The sequence below is a fragment of the Grammomys surdaster genome, unplaced genomic scaffold (assembly GCF_004785775.1).
Source record: "Grammomys surdaster isolate TR1022 unplaced genomic scaffold, NIH_TR_1.0 126313, whole genome shotgun sequence".
In the NCBI taxonomy this organism is placed as follows: Eukaryota; Metazoa; Chordata; class Mammalia; order Rodentia; family Muridae; genus Grammomys; species Grammomys surdaster.
In genome coordinates this window covers 10,866,507-10,884,910 of record NW_021621113.1, presented here as the reverse complement: position 1 = coordinate 10,884,910, position 18,404 = coordinate 10,866,507, and the positions used below count along the sequence as shown (strand labels likewise).

The 18,404-nt window shown below is 42.9% G+C and overlaps 1 protein-coding gene across 12 annotated transcripts in view; it reads right to left on the bottom strand.

Annotated features, from left to right (window-relative positions):
- The window catches only part of Eif4g3 (eukaryotic translation initiation factor 4 gamma 3), a 221,703-nt gene that overhangs the window by 157,206 nt on the left and 46,093 nt on the right, over nucleotides 1-18,404 (bottom strand). For 11 of the 12 annotated variants that reach the window (XM_028759686.1, XM_028759683.1, XM_028759672.1 and 8 more), the window contains exon 2: nucleotides 15,537-15,612. The gene's annotated coding sequence lies outside the window, so the exon portion shown is untranslated. Of the gene's footprint in view, nucleotides 1-15,536; nucleotides 15,613-18,404 lie in introns of those variants that run through there. The other variant, XM_028759682.1, reaches the window with a different exon arrangement.

Genomic DNA, 18,404 nt, shown 5'->3' with positions numbered 1-18,404 from the left:
GTGTACACTGGTGCACATGCGCACACAGAACCTCTAACACATCTTACTCTCCCTCTACACACTTGTACACAGACTCTCTTCACTCTCCTCCACACACGGAGAATCAAATACATCCCCTAACTCTACACACACACACACACACACACACACACACACACACACACACACACACGGGGGTGGGGGATCTAATATGCCTTAGTTCCTCTGGACATTCTGAAATAATCTTGGACTTACTGAAAACCTTGTGAGGTTTCACCCAAGAACTCTACCTAAAAGTACAATGTGATTTGATGGCAAACCATGAAGCTAATGGAACCTGAGCATCCTTTTGTAGGTAACAAGGGGTAGCCAACCAGACATAAACAGAGATCCAGGAAGAATGGCTACTAGGGGGTGGGGCCAGGCAGGGATGTAGAGTAGTAACATAATCCTCTAAACGTCCAACAGAAAACAGAACTAAGGATTCTGTACATCATTCCTTTGACTTTCCAATCACAGAGTGAGCTAACAGTCATGCACTGTATCTGAAATACAGAGGCAGTCGCTGTGTGACTGCAGCTGGTCACTTCCTCAGGCTGAGTAAGCAGAAGCACTGCAGATGCACTGTGAGAGACCCCGGCACTTCCTCGCTGTCCTGTGCTTATGTCCAATGAAAACAACACTTAAGCACAGTGACTACATCTTTACTTTTTTTTTTTTAAAGTCCTCTCTGACATCATCCAGAGTCCTATCAAGTAAATTAATCTTTCTCAGCAACAAACTGTTCCTATGAAGATAAAAAGCATATGGCTTCTAAGTCACCATCCATTACTTTTCTTCACTTCAAGATAGTTTCTCTAGTTGGTGGGCCATATTTATAATCCCAGACAGGAGAATTAGGAATTCCAGGTCACCCTGGAACACATTAGGCCTTATTTTCAAAAAAGCCAAACAAATAAAAATACAGAAGCCAAGGGCTGGAGATACTGCTGAGCAGGTAAGAGTACTGGTTGCATTTACAGAAGACCCAGATTTGGCTCCCAGCACCCACATGGTGGCTCACAACCATCTCTAACTCCAGATAGATTCTAGGGGGATCCAACAGCTTTTTCTGACCTCTGAGGGTATCAAGCACATATAAACATGGTGCACACAGGTACATGCAAGCAAAATGCCCTATACATGAATAAGGAGCTCTTCAACAGATACAGAAACAAACAGTAACATTCAGACAGGTGCAGACCCGAGACAGAGATGGCCACATTTAACCAGGGTGACAGACAGATGCTTGAGCTTTCCCCCGTGACAGCCCTCACTAGAAGTTTCTTAGCTCTTCCCTCAGAACATGTATTTCCTCAAACCAACAAATACTAGAAAATAATGAAACCCTATCTACTCAAGAAGCAGTGTGGGGCTGTGAATGTGGCCAACGGATAAAAGCACACAGAGACCAGAGACTCGGGAGTCTGATAGCTAGGAGAGCTGTACAGTAGAAGCACACCTACACACACACACACACACACACACACACACACACACACACACACACAGAGAGAGAGAGAGAGAGAGAGAGACAGAGAATATATAGAATAGGTATACATAAAGTCTTTTTTAAATGAACTGGTACAGTGGATAACGTTTAACATCATGATCATGACATTGTTCAAATTCCAACATCACTGTCAATCCACAGGAAGAAAGGACAGACAGACGGGAGGAAGGCTTTCTCTCTTGTTTTGTTCTACACTTATTAATTAGGTTAGGTAATGTGCAATGCCAGGTATTCCCGTACACTTTGACCTTTCAAAAAATAAGCAATTGCATGAGTTCCTCTGGTCACACTTAAGCAAGCAGACACCATGTCTTCTGATGAATCAGACAGGGTTCAGTTGTGAGGCTCTTACCATCAAGCACATGAGCTGCTCAGTCTGTCAACAGAAGTATGTACTCAGTAACAATGAAAAAGGAACACCCTGTATTTATGTGAAGCAGTATTCTAGGCACTGAAACCAGATGATAAAATCAAAATAGCAATCAATTCTTGGAAAATGTTAAAGATGCTCTCCATGTCCTATGACATCAAACATTCAGACAAGATTTAATTTCTAATACAAAAATAAGTTCAGTCATTCATTTGCATGCAAATTTGATTTTGTCGTTAATACAAGTAGAGAAACTGTGTGTATTACACCAAAGAATTCTTTTAAAACTTCTTCATGATTATAGTAAACATTAACATAGCTATTTTCTATATTTATATACCCAGGACTGTGTAAGAAAATTCTAACATGAAAAGGAGACAGAGAAGGTCCGAAACCCAGCAGGAGGGAGCGAGGTGAGGGCAAATCACATCAGTGTAGACCTCTAGGACAGAGGCACGGTCGCTCAGTCCTTTTGGTTGATCTGACTAGAGATACAGCAGGATGGAATGGGGCTGGCTGGCTGGCTGCATGAATCCTTCATTACTCACTGACTTTACAGTAAGAGAGAACCCCCCTCCATGAAGTGGTTATGCATTTTCTGTGTGTAGACCTGATAGAACTTGTTACGCAGAGCACACTGGCTTTAAACTTGAAGTAATCCTCCTGACTCAGCCTCCCAGGTATTGGGATTATAGCCTATGCCCAGTTTATGTTCTACATTGAAAATAATAGCTAGCCAGGTGGTGGTGGTGCACGCCTTAAATCCCAGCACTTGGGAGGCAACCCTGTCTCAAAAAACAAAAACAAACAAACAAACAAAAAAGAAAATAATAGCTTAAAGAAAAGTGGGAATTCCTTGAAAGTTATGGCTTGAAATCCTAGGTCTGGGGAAGTGCTGTGGGAGATGAGAGGCTGAAAAAGTAGGGCAGCCTTCAGGGAGGACTAGCCAAGAGTCGGTCCAGAACATCGACGGTGGCGGTGCATCGAGCATCAGCAGCCGCTGATCTCTAACTCTGGGTTTGAGAGAGGAGTTGCAGCCGGACCAAACAATCTAGGGGTAGGTTTACTACCAATGCACCTACACTAATTACCAAAACTAGCAAATGAAGACTTCTGAAAATGACACAGGGTAGAGGGCTGACAATTTCTGGATCAACCCAATCAATGTTAAATGTCGCCACTAAGACCACGTAACCAATATCTTTGTATTTCTACTTAGAATTCTACAAGAAAAAAAGTACCAAGATTATAGAATAAATAATGTTGCCTGCTAAAATTAAAATCAAACCTTGATATTACAAAGGTGATTAAAGACTTATCACAATGTCAGCTGTCCCAAGAGAAAAGTGAATGTCACAACAGAGCAAATGGAGACTGGAATCACTCAACTGTCCCCAAGATTGGGGGGTGGGGGGTGAGTACAGCATGGTCTGTGACAACAGCATCAGTCAACATAACTGCTTCTGCCACACCTCGGGGACTCAGCCTTACCTATAGACAGGTTTCCCCCTTCCAAAAGCCTTAACAGGAAGGAGGTCACAGCAAGCAGTAACAAGCCACACTGCAATCCAGGGTAATTTGCTACTAAAACCCAGCGGCAGCTCCAGGGTCTGAAGCGGGTGGAAACCTCTTGGTTTTTGGGAAGTGAGAAGCTGAGTTTAGACTATCAGATAAAGACAGTACTTTCAAAAGAAAGGGAGAGTGCCAAGACACAGAGCACATACTGGGAAAGGTAGTGGTCTGTGTGCAGAGGGATGGAGAGGAGAATTAGCTGAAAAAGAGAAAACCGGGCCAAGACACTAGCAAGACTATGGAAAACACGTGACTCCTCGCTGAGACAGCACACTGCAGCATTATGCCTGCCTGCTGAAGGGTAAGTAACTCTCCACTCATATCACACTGATCACATGACTCCATGAAATGTTCACTACAGGAAGATACAGAAAAGAGCTACCTAGGGCTAAGGGTCGGGGAGTTACAACCCAAGAAACACTCTTTTGGGCCTAATGGAAACGTCCTAAAACTCTGATGACAGATACACTAACACTGCTGAACTGTATACATAAGGGAGCCGTCTGCTGCTGTCATTATTTACATGTTAGTGAAACTAAGGACAGTGGGAGGGAGTGAACAGGCAGGCTAGTGTTGGGCAAATAAGCACGTTAATAAGCATCAAGCAAGGAGATCATCTTCCCAAAATGATGAGTTCAGAAGGACCACCCTGAGAAGGAGCGGTGACTTCAAAAGAGGCTGGGAAGTGCCGCTGCACTACATCCCATGACAACAGACACTCGAAGGAGCCAAGGTCAGCTGAGGAGGAGATGCACATCGGACGCTGCAGTACCAGGAAATTACAGGAGGAGGATTGATCAGAGTTCAAGATCAGACAGCAGCACACAATGTTGAGTTCCAGGCCAGCCTGGGCTACCTGAGACCCTGGCTTTAAAGAATCTCATCTCCCACTGTAAAAAAAGGTCACCCTTAAAGACGTTCTCCTCATCAGTGAGCTGAACAGTAGTTCTGTGAACACATTAGCAAACATCGCTCCACTGTTCTTAGCTCCCGTCTACCCCTCCAGCTTCCACACACGAGAACTGGATACTAAAGGGACGGATTGGTAATCAATGGAACAAGGGAAAAGTAGACAGACGTGATCTCAGCACTGCCTTCATGAGCCATGTAACAATGAAGCTCACTGCCTACTTTGTAAAAACAATGCATTTTGGAAAGCATCCAATATAGTCTTTGATCCACAGAATTCTCATCTACTATAGTGTCTGCCCACATACTAAAACATCCTGGGGCTGGAGAGATGGCACAGTGGTTAAGAGCACCAACTGCTCTTCCAGAGGTCCTGAGTTCAATTCCCAGCACCCACACGGTGGCTCACTAAAACATCCTGACCCCTTTTTGGCAACTTTAAGAGGCTTTGGGAACTATCACAAAGAGTCATGGCAGAGAGACCAAAAGTAAAAGCGCTACTAACTGGCTTCGCCTAAACAAAGGAATGGAGTGGGGATAGATTCTTTCATTAGAAATCTTTCTGTAAACCATTAGTCTCATCATTTCATTAGGAAGGTATACAAGTGCCAATACGGTACTTAGGGATCAATCAGCATAAAGAGTTAAGACAACAAAGACCTATAAGCAAGGATGTTCAATACAGAGTAAGTTGCAAATGCAAGGCTACTGAGATAGAGCAGAGGATGTGCATAACATAGCTGCGAAAAGCCCTAGGTTCAATCCCCAGCCCTGGATAAAACCAGGCACAGTGATTCATACTTATAACCCCAACGCTCAAGAGGCCAAGGAAGGAGGGTCAGGAGGTCAGGGACATTCTCAGCTCCAGTCAAGGCCAGCCAGGTAATCTGAAACTTTACAACTCCCAAAAGGAGCTGGGTAATCCAAATCCATTTCTGGAGAACTGAAGCTAAGCAATGGAGAACAGCACGAATACTGATTACAACTTGCCCTTCATTTTATCCCAAAAGCTAGAAATGATTTCTTTCAGTATGTTATGGTACATCCATGTCCACTAAAATGAGGCACAATTCTAAAAAATATAAAAACAACATATATGACAGATTAAGAAAAAATACAGAATGTAAGTTGTGTGTAAAAGTATGAATCAAGGAGGGGCCGAGATGACTCAGTGGGTAAAGCACTTACCATGCAAGCCTGGCACCCTGAGTTCAATCCCCAGAACCGACATAAAGGTAGAAGGAGAGAACCACGCCCACAGTTGCCCTCTGACCTCGAGTATGCGCCATGGAATACATGTCCACATGTATCCAAACACACCAGGGAACAATTCAGTATTGAGAAAATTTTATGTATAAGTTTAGCTAAGCCATATATGCATGCATATTTTTTATGTCTACAAAAATACAAAAACAAAAGGCTGCTCTCCAAAATATAAAAGTTTCTCCTAGAAAATAAAGTGATTTCATAATTCAGTTCTCTTCAGTTTCAATATGTCTGTTACTATTTAATCAGAAAAGAAATGTAGGGTTATAAATCTATTTGACCATGACATCTGGGACAGTAAAATAACCACAAAACAAGTCCATTGGGAGAACAAATAACTATATCCTCAGATAGATAGATAGATAGATAGATAGATAGATAGATAGATAGGTGGGTGGATAGATGATAGATAGACAGATGATGGATAGATAGATGGATGGATGGATTGATAGATGATAGATAGATAGATAGATTGATAGATGGATGGACACACAGACAGACAGATATACAATGTTTAGGATTTTGTGTGTGTGTAGGTATACAGTATGTTTGTGAGTGTTAAGTGCCTGGCGTCCTGTGGCACTCAGAGAAGAACTTTCAAAAGTCATGAGGATCTATCTGGGAATCAAATTCAAGTCGCCTGACCTGTACGGGTTAGCTAATGAGCCGTCCCATCAGGCCAAGGGGTAAAATACAAAACTGGGTGGCTCGCTAGCCAGGCGGTGCAACACTTTCTTCCTTATATTTTAATCTGGATTTCTATTCTTCTAGAAGCACATACTTCAGACTTGTCCTTGGGAACCCGGCAGTTTCCACACCAGCCTATAAACTCCCACATGTGATGTCACAGTAGACACACTAGAGAGGCAGAGATGCCATCACAAGTCTGACCCTAGCCTGGAATACACGGCCAGACTGAGGCTAGCCTAAGACTCTATAGCAAACCCTTGACCTGCTCCCCCAAAATAAAAACGCCCAGCATAAGCCAGCAAGTGAGCACAGGAGGCTCACTCACACTGGCAGTGCTCTGTGCCCTGGCAGTCCTCTGTGCCCCGGCTGTCCTGTATGCCAACAGCAACCCGGCTCTCATCATCTGTCTGCGAACGCACCGGTCCTCATGGACAAACTAAATGAGTACTTGTGGCCTGCTCGCCACCAAGTGGCCTCGAGCATGTAAAAGTAACTAGTATTACACTATGATATTAATTCAACAAACCATACAACCTATTATACGGCTACTCAGGGATAAGACTTAAGGAGCTTAGCAACTCCTGAGTACATGAGGAAGCCAAGGCAACCTTAAAGCACAGAGGAGCCAGCGTGGACTATCTCTACTTTCAGTGCTAATAGTAACCCAGACTACTGATCTAAGAGTCTACCCTTAACTGACTGGAGCTAACTACCCTGAAGAAACAGACAAGAAGGTTGTCAATCCTACTATGGCCTATCACTCAGAGAAACTTCACACAGAACAGTCACACTCTGCACGGGGATAACAACAATGCCAGGTCTTTTTCAAGGACTATCTACGTTTGCAGTTTTTTTTTTGGGTTTTGATTTTGTTGCTGCTGGTTTTTTCTCTGTTGTCCCTGTGGTCAAAAGTTCTGACAAGAGCTGAGTTGTTGTTGTTTTGGTTTATTATGATTTGGGATTTTTGAATCAAGGGTCTCACAGCATGGCAAGAGTAAACTGTAACTATGTAGCCCAGGCTGGCCTCAAACTTACAATAGTCTTTTCACTTAAGCTTCCCAAGTGCTGGGTTCCAGGGCTGTGTCCCTGTACCACAGACACCATGTTCTTTCCTAAGTTCAAAGCGCACTGTCTGGGGTCTAGGCTCTTCAGAGAGGCCAGAGCTGCCTGAGCACCAGTAAACCCAGTTACACTCGAGGCCAGCCTGGTCTACAGAGTGAGTTCCAGGACAGTCAGGGCTACACAGAGAAACCCTGTCTTAAAACACAAAAACAAAACAAGTTACATAACTGATCCAAGGCAATCGGTCCAAGGTACAAGTATTATACAGTTCATCATCAGATATACAAGTATATCTGAACTTAGTATTCAATAACAAGTAATAAATTCAAAAGTGTTATCAAAATCCTAATTAGATCGCTCTAGAATAGCTTTTGTCACAGAAGAAATGTCACTAAGTTCCCATTCTGAGGTTTAGTCACAGATCATTACCTTCTAAGCAAAGACTTAAAGCACAAACATGTAGACCATAAACATCTATTCCAGGAATCTTGTAAGTAGATCAAAACAATATCAAGAATGTAGGTCTTACAGTCAGAGACCCAGGTTTGAGCACTGGTGTAGCTATGCTGGAGTTGGCTCAGTGGTTAAGAGCTCTTGTTGATCTTGCAGAGGACCTGGGTTCAATTCCCAACAGGCATATGGTGAATTCATAACCAGTCCTGGAAGATGGGATACTTTCTTCTGATATCCAAAGACATCATGCACACATATATACATACATAGTGTACATACATATGTACAGGCAAACAGTCATACACATAAAATAAAATACGTAAATCAAAAAACTAATTTCTTTTTCTGAGGACGAGAAAAAGAAACAGTCTTGAATTGGTACAGGTTTGAGTGGCTAGCATGGCTATCATTTGCAGAGCAGAAGTGTCACACGGACTCAAGCTGGCCTTGCAGAACTACACACTGGCCAACCTGGACTGTTCTTCAAACAGTCTCAATCCCATGTCTGGAGACACCCTAATAACACTACTACTTCTCCCAGACTTACAGCCCATTGTCCTGATGTGAGCTCTAATCACTGAAGTCCCCGCCCTCCTGCAGTCTACTCAATAAACTATTTTCCTTAACCTTAAAATAATGAAAAGTACCATGGGAACTTATTTGTGTAATCTGTTAAATAATGGATATTTCACAATGTCGGTACCAACATATAAACGGTGGTTTTAAAGTCTAGAAAGACAGTTTTATACAGAAATGATTGGAACTCTGGTTTTTATTTTCATACCTGGGAGAATAGGAGGGGTTTAGTCTAACGCAGTGGTTTGCAGCGTCCCAAACTAGAGGCCTTGGCATCACCTGGAAACTAAATAAAAATGCAGACCTACCAACAGTGAGGTCCCAGCAAGTTGTAAAGCAATGCTGGCACAGTATCCCAGTGTCCTGCTTGCTGTTCTCAGCCCACAGAACTATGTCGCAAATTATCCAGACACTAGACACACACACACTCTGCTGGGTGACCACATGCACTAACAGAGCCCACTGCCAACAACCTAACGTGCACCAACAGAGCTCGCTGCCGCAAACATTTAGGCAGGAGCTTTCCTCCCAACAACCATTTCCTTGGCTGCCTCAGTCTACCCTCTCCTCATCCTGAATTTCTATAGTCCTGTCATCTCCTGTCACCTTCTGAAAAGTTCACACTGGGTTATAAGAAAAGCCTGACATCCCTGAGGAAGAGTGCAATCTACACAGCCAAATTTTCAAATAGCTAGGGAGTCATCTCTTCAAACAAGAAGCTTGTCTGCATCACGTGTCCTGCAGGCCCTGGCACTGTGCACTGAACAAACCCTAACCTTCTCTCAGGCACAAGTTTATCATGATGATCATGCAAACTTTAAACAGAATCCAGGCTATCCAGAGTGACTTCAGTGGGCCCCTTCTTTAAAAAGAAACAAACAAGAGGAAAGAATCACACCCACCAAACCCTGTCTGGGCCAAGCATTTCCTGCTGGGATTTTACACTTCATACAGAACAGAATTAGCACTCCAGATGAATGACTGACCAACTTCTAGACACGTTTTAATGATTTTTCTTCCATAAACCAGAACCTATCAGAATCATACATTTCAAGACTGTGCCTTTTCCACATGTTTATGCATGTACATGTGTGTAAAACTTCATGGGAGGCAGAGACAGAGAGACAGACACACACACACACACACGCCCCTCTCAACTGGACTTTCAAAGTTTGAGGGAGTTTAAATAATTATTTCACACGGGTTCCTAATTATATATTTTTTTAATTATTAAAGAAATGTTTGCTTAAAGGAATGTGGTGGTGAACATCTTAATTCCAGCAATATGAGAGGAAGAGGCAGGAACACCTCTGTGAGCTTGAGACCACAGTGGTTTAGATAGCAAGCTCCAGGATAGCCAGGACTACAGGGACCTGGATCAAAAAGCAAATTAAACAAAAAAAAATAAGAATGAAGCAGCTAGCCGGGTGGTGGTGGCGCACGCCTTTAATCACAGCACTTGGGAGGCAGAGGCAGGCGGATTTCTGAGTTCGAGGCCAGCCTGGTCTACAGAGTGAGTTCCAGGACAGCCAGGGCTACATAGAGAAACCCTGTCTCGAAAAACAAAAAAAAAAAAAAAAGAATGAAGCAGCTGGAAAAAAAAGTATAGAGGTTTAGAACACTTGTTATTCTTTTCCAGGGGGACCCAAATTATGTTGCCAGCATCCATGTTGGGCAAGACCACAACCACCTATAACTCCAGTTCAGGAGAACTAATGCCCTCTTCCAGCCATACACATGGCTTAGAGACACAGACCCATGCATACACATACATTTTTTAAAAATTCATCTTGAAAGAATAAAAATGTATGTCATGCAGTGGTGGCGCATGCCTTTAATTCCAGCACTCAGGAGGCACAGAGGCATGCAGGTCTCTGAGTTTGAGGCCAGCCTGGTCTACAGATTGAGTTCTAGGACAGCTACACAGAGAGCTACACAGTGAAACCTTGTCTCAAAATAAAACAAAATTGCACCTCTGGTTTTATAGGTCTAAAAATTAACATATCCAATGGATATTTAGAATCTGTAAAAACTAAAGACATACAATGCCCTTCTGTAGAAAGTTCTGTATGGCAATGGAGCAATCACACAAACAGTTCCCATCTCCATACATACTCAGCCTTGAGTGCCTGGGCTCTTACTCAAAGCTATCCACAGGGGCTCCACCATGAACTGTGACCTAGAGTCACAGGAAGCATAATGGACAGAACCTTAATCCTGCTCAGAGTCCCAACAGCAAGGTGTGCTCACAAAAGCAAGGGCCCCAAAACAGTTACAGATAGTCTCTCTCTCCACGCGCCCAACTGATGATAATAACCATCTATTCCCCAGATAAGGCCTGTTCCTTTGCTTCCCCCTAAAACTAGCTGCACCTTTATTTAGTTAGCACAGCACTTGCAGTTATCCTAACTTCGAGGACCTGTCTGACGGCAGGTGATGGAGTTGCTTTGCTTCTGAGCAATGATTCTTGGGACACTTTATAAAATGGCACAGGGGGTGGAATATTCCACAGGCTAAAGAAACATACCATCAAAGCAAAGCACCCTGGCACGGATTCTTTCTACTTTTATTTGAGAATTCTGAAAGGCATTCCTAACTGGCATTTACCAGCAGAGCATGCCTTTACATCTTCAAGGTTAATCTTTCTTCTGAAAGAGGAAAAATCAAGCAAATACATATTAAATAATATTTTAATTAGGTCTCTGATTTAACATTTAATGAGAAAGCCACATTAAATATTAACAAAGAATCTAAACTTTCATAAATGTCATTAATTAGCAGTTACAAAGACAGGCAGAAAAACAGATCTAGATTGCTAATAATGAGACTGCGAGTCCCAAGGTGCAGGGCCATGGGTACTCTACAGTGACAGGAGGTCAGGAGAGGCGTGGTGGGAAGAGCTTGCTCTGCCTTGCAATCAGGAGACCTGAGTTTGGATCCCCGGTACCCACATAAAAGCAGTGCATCCTGGCTTACATCCAAAGGTGCATCCCAAGAGTTTCCTGGCCAGCTAGTCAAGCTGAAACAGTGAGCCCCAGGATCAAATGAGAGACTTTCTCAAAAGACAAAGCAGAAACAGAGAACAGAGCACATGCTTTTAGCCCCAGCACTCAGGAGTCAGAGGCAGTTCCAGGATAGCCAGAGCTCCATCACATAAAGAGCGTACCTTAAAAACAATCAAACCAAACTAAACAAAAAGTAGAAGAAAGGAAAAAAAAAGTCACCCTACCTCAACTATTGGTTTGTACAAGCTCAAACACAGTTTAGTCCAGGCACTTCTGCACACAAACATGTGCATGCATGCACATGCAATGGACACACACACAGAAAAAGAGAGACGGAGGGAGGGAAGGAGGGAGGGAGAGAGAGGGGGGCAGGAGAGACAGAGCTATAAAGAGGCCCAAGACACTGGACTGAGACAGGAAGGCTGCCATGATTTTTAGACCCTGCCTAAGACACACACTAAGTTCTAGTTCTGCCTCAGCTACAGAGTGAAACCCTGACTCAAAAAGAGAAACAAGAGGTCTTTAGCCACACCCAAATTCCTAATGCTCAGGAGGCTGAGACAGGAGAATTGTGGGTTCCACAATAGCCTTGGCTACTTAGTGAGACTGGGTCTTCTTGGGATGAATGCCAGGTGTCGGCCTTCACGGAGGAGTCTCCTGGTTCTTACATGTGTCTACACTTCCTAACGGACACATTCTGATTGTGCGTGGTGCAGCGCACATCAGTTTCAATGCATGAAACTGTAAATAAACCACTGCTTCAACTGGGTTCAAAACAATGGACAGTTATTCTGTGGGCAGACAGCAGAGTCAGCCAACTTCCACCTGGCTGGATGCTCCAAGACCTGACTGAGCAAATTCAGGCTTCACAGCAGTAGGCTCACCACTGCCTGCCTGTCTACTCAATATGCAACGGCTAGGAAAAATTGGTTTGTTTTGGTTTGGTTTTTTGTTTTGTTTTGTTTTTTTCGAGACAGGGTTTCTCTGTGTAGCCCTGGCTGTCCTGGAACTCACTCTGTAGACCAGGCTGGCCTCGAACTCAGAAATCCGCCTGCCTCTGCCTCCCAAGTGGTGGGATTAAAGGCGTGCGCCACCACTGCCGGGCAAAATGTGTAGCCCAGGGTGGCCTCAAACTCGTGATCCTCCTGCCTCTGCCTCCTTCAGCAAATCCTACCAACGTGTGTCACCACAACCGGTGGAAAAATTGTCAAAACAAGATTTTCTAAACATTACATCCAGCTCCAGGATCCAAGAACTGGGACTCAAATGCTGTATAAAGTGCAAACTGCTTATGAGGATCAAAACCTTAACGGTATCAAAGTCATTCTCTAATCTTTAAGAGCAACTTAGCACACAGGAGTCTCTCGTAGGCAATTATGGGAAGTTTCCAGACATTCTGCAGAGACTTCCACCCTGACAGCAGTCGTTACTCAATTACTAAGTGTGACTGCAATCACATCACACACTAGTTTAACAGCCTCTCTTAATACGAAAGACAAAATCATAGGCCTGCACCACAGTTCCCACTACAGAACGTTCACAGTGAACATACTGCAGCTCGTGTCCCCGCCTGCCCTCGCTCTCTACCCTGCACTGCGTGCTTAGCTTGTCAAGTACTTGTTTGAATGCCCATGGTTCATTAATAGGACTGATCTCTAAAATTTGACTTATCTTTGTTAAATACTTCAAAGACGAGTTTGTATAAACCAAGTTAAAATAACTAAATACAAAAGAACCTAGCTAATATATGAAGACACTGTAGAGAATGGTCCAATCTTAAGCAGCAAAGCTTCCATCTGAAATGACTACTCCGAGTCTAGGGAAACACAGTCACTACAAACGCAGGGTGTGGTTTTTAAAAGTTGGCCAGGAATACTACTGCCTTTCAAGGAATTTAACCAACTCACTCCACATGGCATATGGGCACCACATGCCAAGGCAGGAGGGGATGACAGAGAAGTAGGCCCAATGAACTTACTGAAAAATAATGACAGATACAGAATTCTGATGCTGAGATGGGGACTAAAAACTGAGGGCATCTGGTCGGTCACACAGCCCCCTCCTCACCAGCAAGACCGTGTACAGTACTACAGAGGTGAGGAGTGGAAAACTATTAAGAATGGAAAATAATTCTCCAGGCATGTCAGCACATACCTTTAATCCCAGCACTCAGGAAGCAGAGGCAGGAGGGTCTCTGTAAATCTAAGCCCAGTCTGGCATATATAGCAAGCTCCAAGATAGCCAGCGATAGAAAGTACAACTCACGTAAAACATACAAATTAACAAACAAACAGGAAAGATTATAAATAATTCATTAAAAATCCCAGCACTTGCCGGGCAGTGGTGGCGCACGCCTTTAATCCCAGCACTTGGGAGGCAGAGGCAGGTGGATTTCTGAGTTTGAGGCTAGCCTGGTCTACAGAGTGAGTTCCAGGACAGCCAGGGCTACAAAGAGAAACCCTGTCTCAGGGGAAAAAACAAGAAAACAAAAAAATCCTACCACTCCAAGTGCTGGCATTACAGAGCACACCGTCATTCCAGGCTTTCTAGTCCCCTAAGATGCCTTTTCAAAAACAATCTCTACCCTTTATCTTAGTGTATTTCTAAACACTTAATACAAACACCTAAACTATGTTAAGCCTTTCTTCTGTTTAAAGACAGAATACTCAAACTCTTTTCAGTTGCATTTTCCTAGCATTTCTGAGACCCTGGGCTCAATCTCTAATACTGTCCAAAAACTAAACTGATTCAGAACTCAACCTATTGAGAATCTTAATAGTTTTAAGTTATAATCATTTATTGACTCACTTCCCTTATTAGACTCTAAGTTTCTTTACAACACAAGGACAAATGGCAGGCAGGATGGAATTATTACTAAGTATCTTAAATTCTCATAGGTTCACTGGAGAACTTATCATTTCAGCAAGTGAACTGAAAAGTGAACCTTCTCTTACAAACTCCTCATTCAACATAATTAAAATCTCTTGTATTTACTTCTCAATATTGATGTGTATTTTATATGTAACCAGGGGAAAGGGAAAAACACTTGGTTAAGAAGGAAAAATTGATTTTATTTTTATTTTATTTTATTTTATTTTATTTTTTGGAGACAGGATTTCACTGTGTAGCCCAGGGTGACCCGGAACTCACTCTATAAACAAAGCTGGCCTCTGCCTCCTAGGTACTGGGATTATAGGTGTGTTCCACTGTGACTGTATATGTTTGGTTTTTTGTTTTTGTTTTTGTTTTTTCAATAAAAGAATATTCAATACAAATTTAAAATCTAGGGATTGGAGAGAAGGCTCAGTGGTTAAGAGCACTCCCTGGCTGCTCTCCAAAGAACCTAGGTTGGATTCCCAGCACCCACATCACAGTGTACAACCATCTGTAACTCCAGTCCCAGGAGAATCTGGTGCCCTCTTCTGGCCTCCATGGGAACTGCAGACAGAAGGTACATAGTTATCTGTGCAGGCAACATGCACACACATAAAATAAATTAACATTACAAAATAGCTGGGTAGTAGTGGCACACAGGAGACAGAAGCAAATGGATCATTGATCAACAAGGTCAAGGCCAACCTGGTTAATGGTTTACAGAGTTTTAAGGATAGCCAAGGCCACACAGAGAAGCCTTCTCTCAAAATACCAAAAAAAAAAAAAAAAAAAAAAAAGGTAATTTAAGATCAATTTAAAATTAAAACAAGGCCGGGCGGTGGTGGCGCATGCCTTTAATCCCAGCACTTGGGAGGCAGAGAGAGGTGGATTTCTGAGTTCGAGGCCAGCCTGGTCTACAGAGTGAGTTCCAGGATAGCCAGGGCTACACAGAGAGACCCTGTCTCGAAAAATCAAAAAAAAAAAAAAAAACAAAACCCTTCCCAAGGCAGTGTAGAAGTACAGTGGACCATAACACAGTGTTCACTCACTCTACCCTCCTCCTTAGATCCCAATGGTGAGTAAAGGTTACCTGGTCACATTATATGCACCTAATTTCACTGGAATTTTGTTCAATCTTCCACCTAAAGACCATGTCAATCCAACACTGCCAGGAACCCCAAGCACTGTGTTCAAGCAGACAACGTGTAAAGACACTTGGGATGCTCACCGTGCTATAGACTGCAGAGACCGTGGGAGGGAAGATCCGATCCTCCAGAGGCTGTTGCACCGGTCCTCGAGGAATTCTGGAAGGTGAGTTAAGGAAAAGAGAACTCAAGCGGAACTGCTTAGCAGTGGGAGAATGTCCTGCCAAGGACCCACACTTTGTATCCAACCTTTGGCACCGTAAACTGGAAAATCAACTGTTTCAAATTTCCTAATGTGATTAGTTCAATTTCTCCAAAATTGGTTCCCATGATAAACACCCACTGGAAATAAAAACAAGGGCCCGAGCACTCGTGAGACTCACCTACCGTTACAGAGGAGCAAGCAACACAGGGAAGAAAGCAAGGCCAGCCAGCACCCATGAGGCTGTCTTAGTTTGAGGTTAAGCTGGAGAAACTGTTAACTGTGTTCCATAGGTTCTAACCACACAAAGGGGAAACTTTGCAATTGTTCCCTTGCTTTCTGTAGTTCTTGTTGTTTCTCTAATCTTTTTTTTTTTTTTTGGTTTTTCAAGACAGGGTTTCTCTGTGTAGCCCTGGCTGTCCTGGAACTCACTCTGTAGACCAGGCTGGCCTCGAACTCAGAAATCCGCCTGCCTCTGCCTCCCAAGTGCTGGGATTAAAGGCGTGTGCCACCGCTGCCCGGTCTCTCTAATCTTTTAATTGAGTTAATTACTCTCTAAACCCCCCAGCTTCCCATTTTAAAAGCCGAGTGCTCCAGCAGTCACTTAAACTATTTCAGAACACAAAGAAGACACTGCATTAAAAGACAAAAGACTAGCATTTTATTCTACTTCAAACTGGGAGACGAGAGCCATCCAAGCCCTTACACCCCAGCTATTTGGAAGACAACTGCGTCTCCAGTCTGACCTCTGTGAGAGTGACAAAGACCACAGCACTGTCTCTGCATGAGACGGTTACATGGCCAGGTTATGTGCTTTCTATAATAGATAAAAATGACACAAATTATTTGACTTTCACATTTAAAAAAAAAATCCTGTAACGTGGTTCCAGCTGGTTAATTCCTTTTTAATTATTGTATTATAAACCCCAAATGAAAAAATTCCCTCAACTTAACATAATACTTAATACTTCTCATATAATGTTTCTGATTCATTGAGAGAGTCTGGGAAACAAGCTATGAGCCATGAACAAGTGTGGTGGCTATAGCTGTAAGCTCAGCATTTAGGAGGCAAAGGCAGGAACGATCAGAGAATGAGTTTAGGCCAGTCAGGGTTACTACTTCAAAAAGCAAAGAGCTAGAGAGACAACTGAAGGACAGAGAACACTCACTGTCTGGGCTCAGTTACCTACCAGCACCCACATGGTAGCTCAGACTATCCCTAATGGCAGCTCTAGAGGAGCTAATTCCTTCTTCTGACCTCTACAGGCAAAAGAATGCATATGGTTTGCATATATACACTCATACAAACATATACATATGTACATACATACATACAAGCAAAACACTCATACATATGAAATGAGTAAGTGTTAAAACATAATAAATAGAATGAAAGGAAAACAGTAGTGCTTTTTGTTGTGTTGTGTTGTTGTGTGCTTGTTTTAAGAATGAGTTGCCACAGGCTGACTCATTAGTAGATTTCTTATATCCAAGCAGCCAGCTCAGAAGACGGAAAACAAAACAAACACACCCTATGTTTTAGTCATTAAAATGTCTGAAGAGACTACAGCGGTCTCTAGACAGCTCTTAAACTAGCAACCTAACACAACAGCTAAACACATGTCCACATCCCCCACACAAAGCACTGGAAACGCAGCCGCACTGTGGACGAGCTGAAACATCACAGCCAAACCACACCCAACATGCACACTACTAAATCCACATCCACTGCACACACTATACATACACACGCACTCCACACAAACCACATGCACTCCAAATGGACACTGCGTGTACACACAATTTAGACTCATAATCAGCGCATACACAATCCAGACACATAGCACATATGTTTTCACACAGTACACTACACATACTGCATATACATATTTGCACACTATACACAGCACACATTATGCATACACACATTTTACACACAATCTACCACATGCCGCACTATTCATACATACCACACATTATATACACTATACACACACATCACACTGTACACACACCACACACTATACATACACTATACACACACAGCACACATACACCACACATTAGCACTGTATATATACATACATAGCATACCACACACACAATGCAGGCATATACACACCACACACAACACTGTATGTACACACACACACATACATACACACACACACAATATAGACAGCAGAAGCCTAACGAGTTCCAGGACTACTGCTCACTGAGCTGCCAGCTCTCTCAAAATGAAGGACCTCTTAGCTGAAGTAAAACTCTTCCCACTGACGTCTACTATGGTTACTACAGCAGATGGAGAAGGAGCCACTTCTGTTCATTCCAACACTGCCATTCTACACTGCCAACTGCTATTGTGTCTCCAGGAAGAACTAATTCTCATGATGGGAGAAGAAGAGTTCTCAAGGGAGTTACTAGTGTTCTGCCTGAGAAGCTGAGCCACTCAGGACTTCTGCTTTTGGTTCCTCTGCTGGTTAATCAGATGACTATAATTACAGGATTGCTAGAGACATCATTGCCCATGTTACAGGAACAAACACTCTTCCTGTTTCTACAAATAAAAATGCTGATTTCATTTTTATATTCTGCAAATTAACAACAACAACAACAAAAAAACCCATTGACTGTTTAAAACAAAACTACAGTTCTATTTAAAAAGCAAACAAAGCCCAGTAAAATAAAAATCAATGGACATAGCCCAAGCCTGGTTCCAAGTCCTACCAGGAAAGGGAAAGGGAAGAAG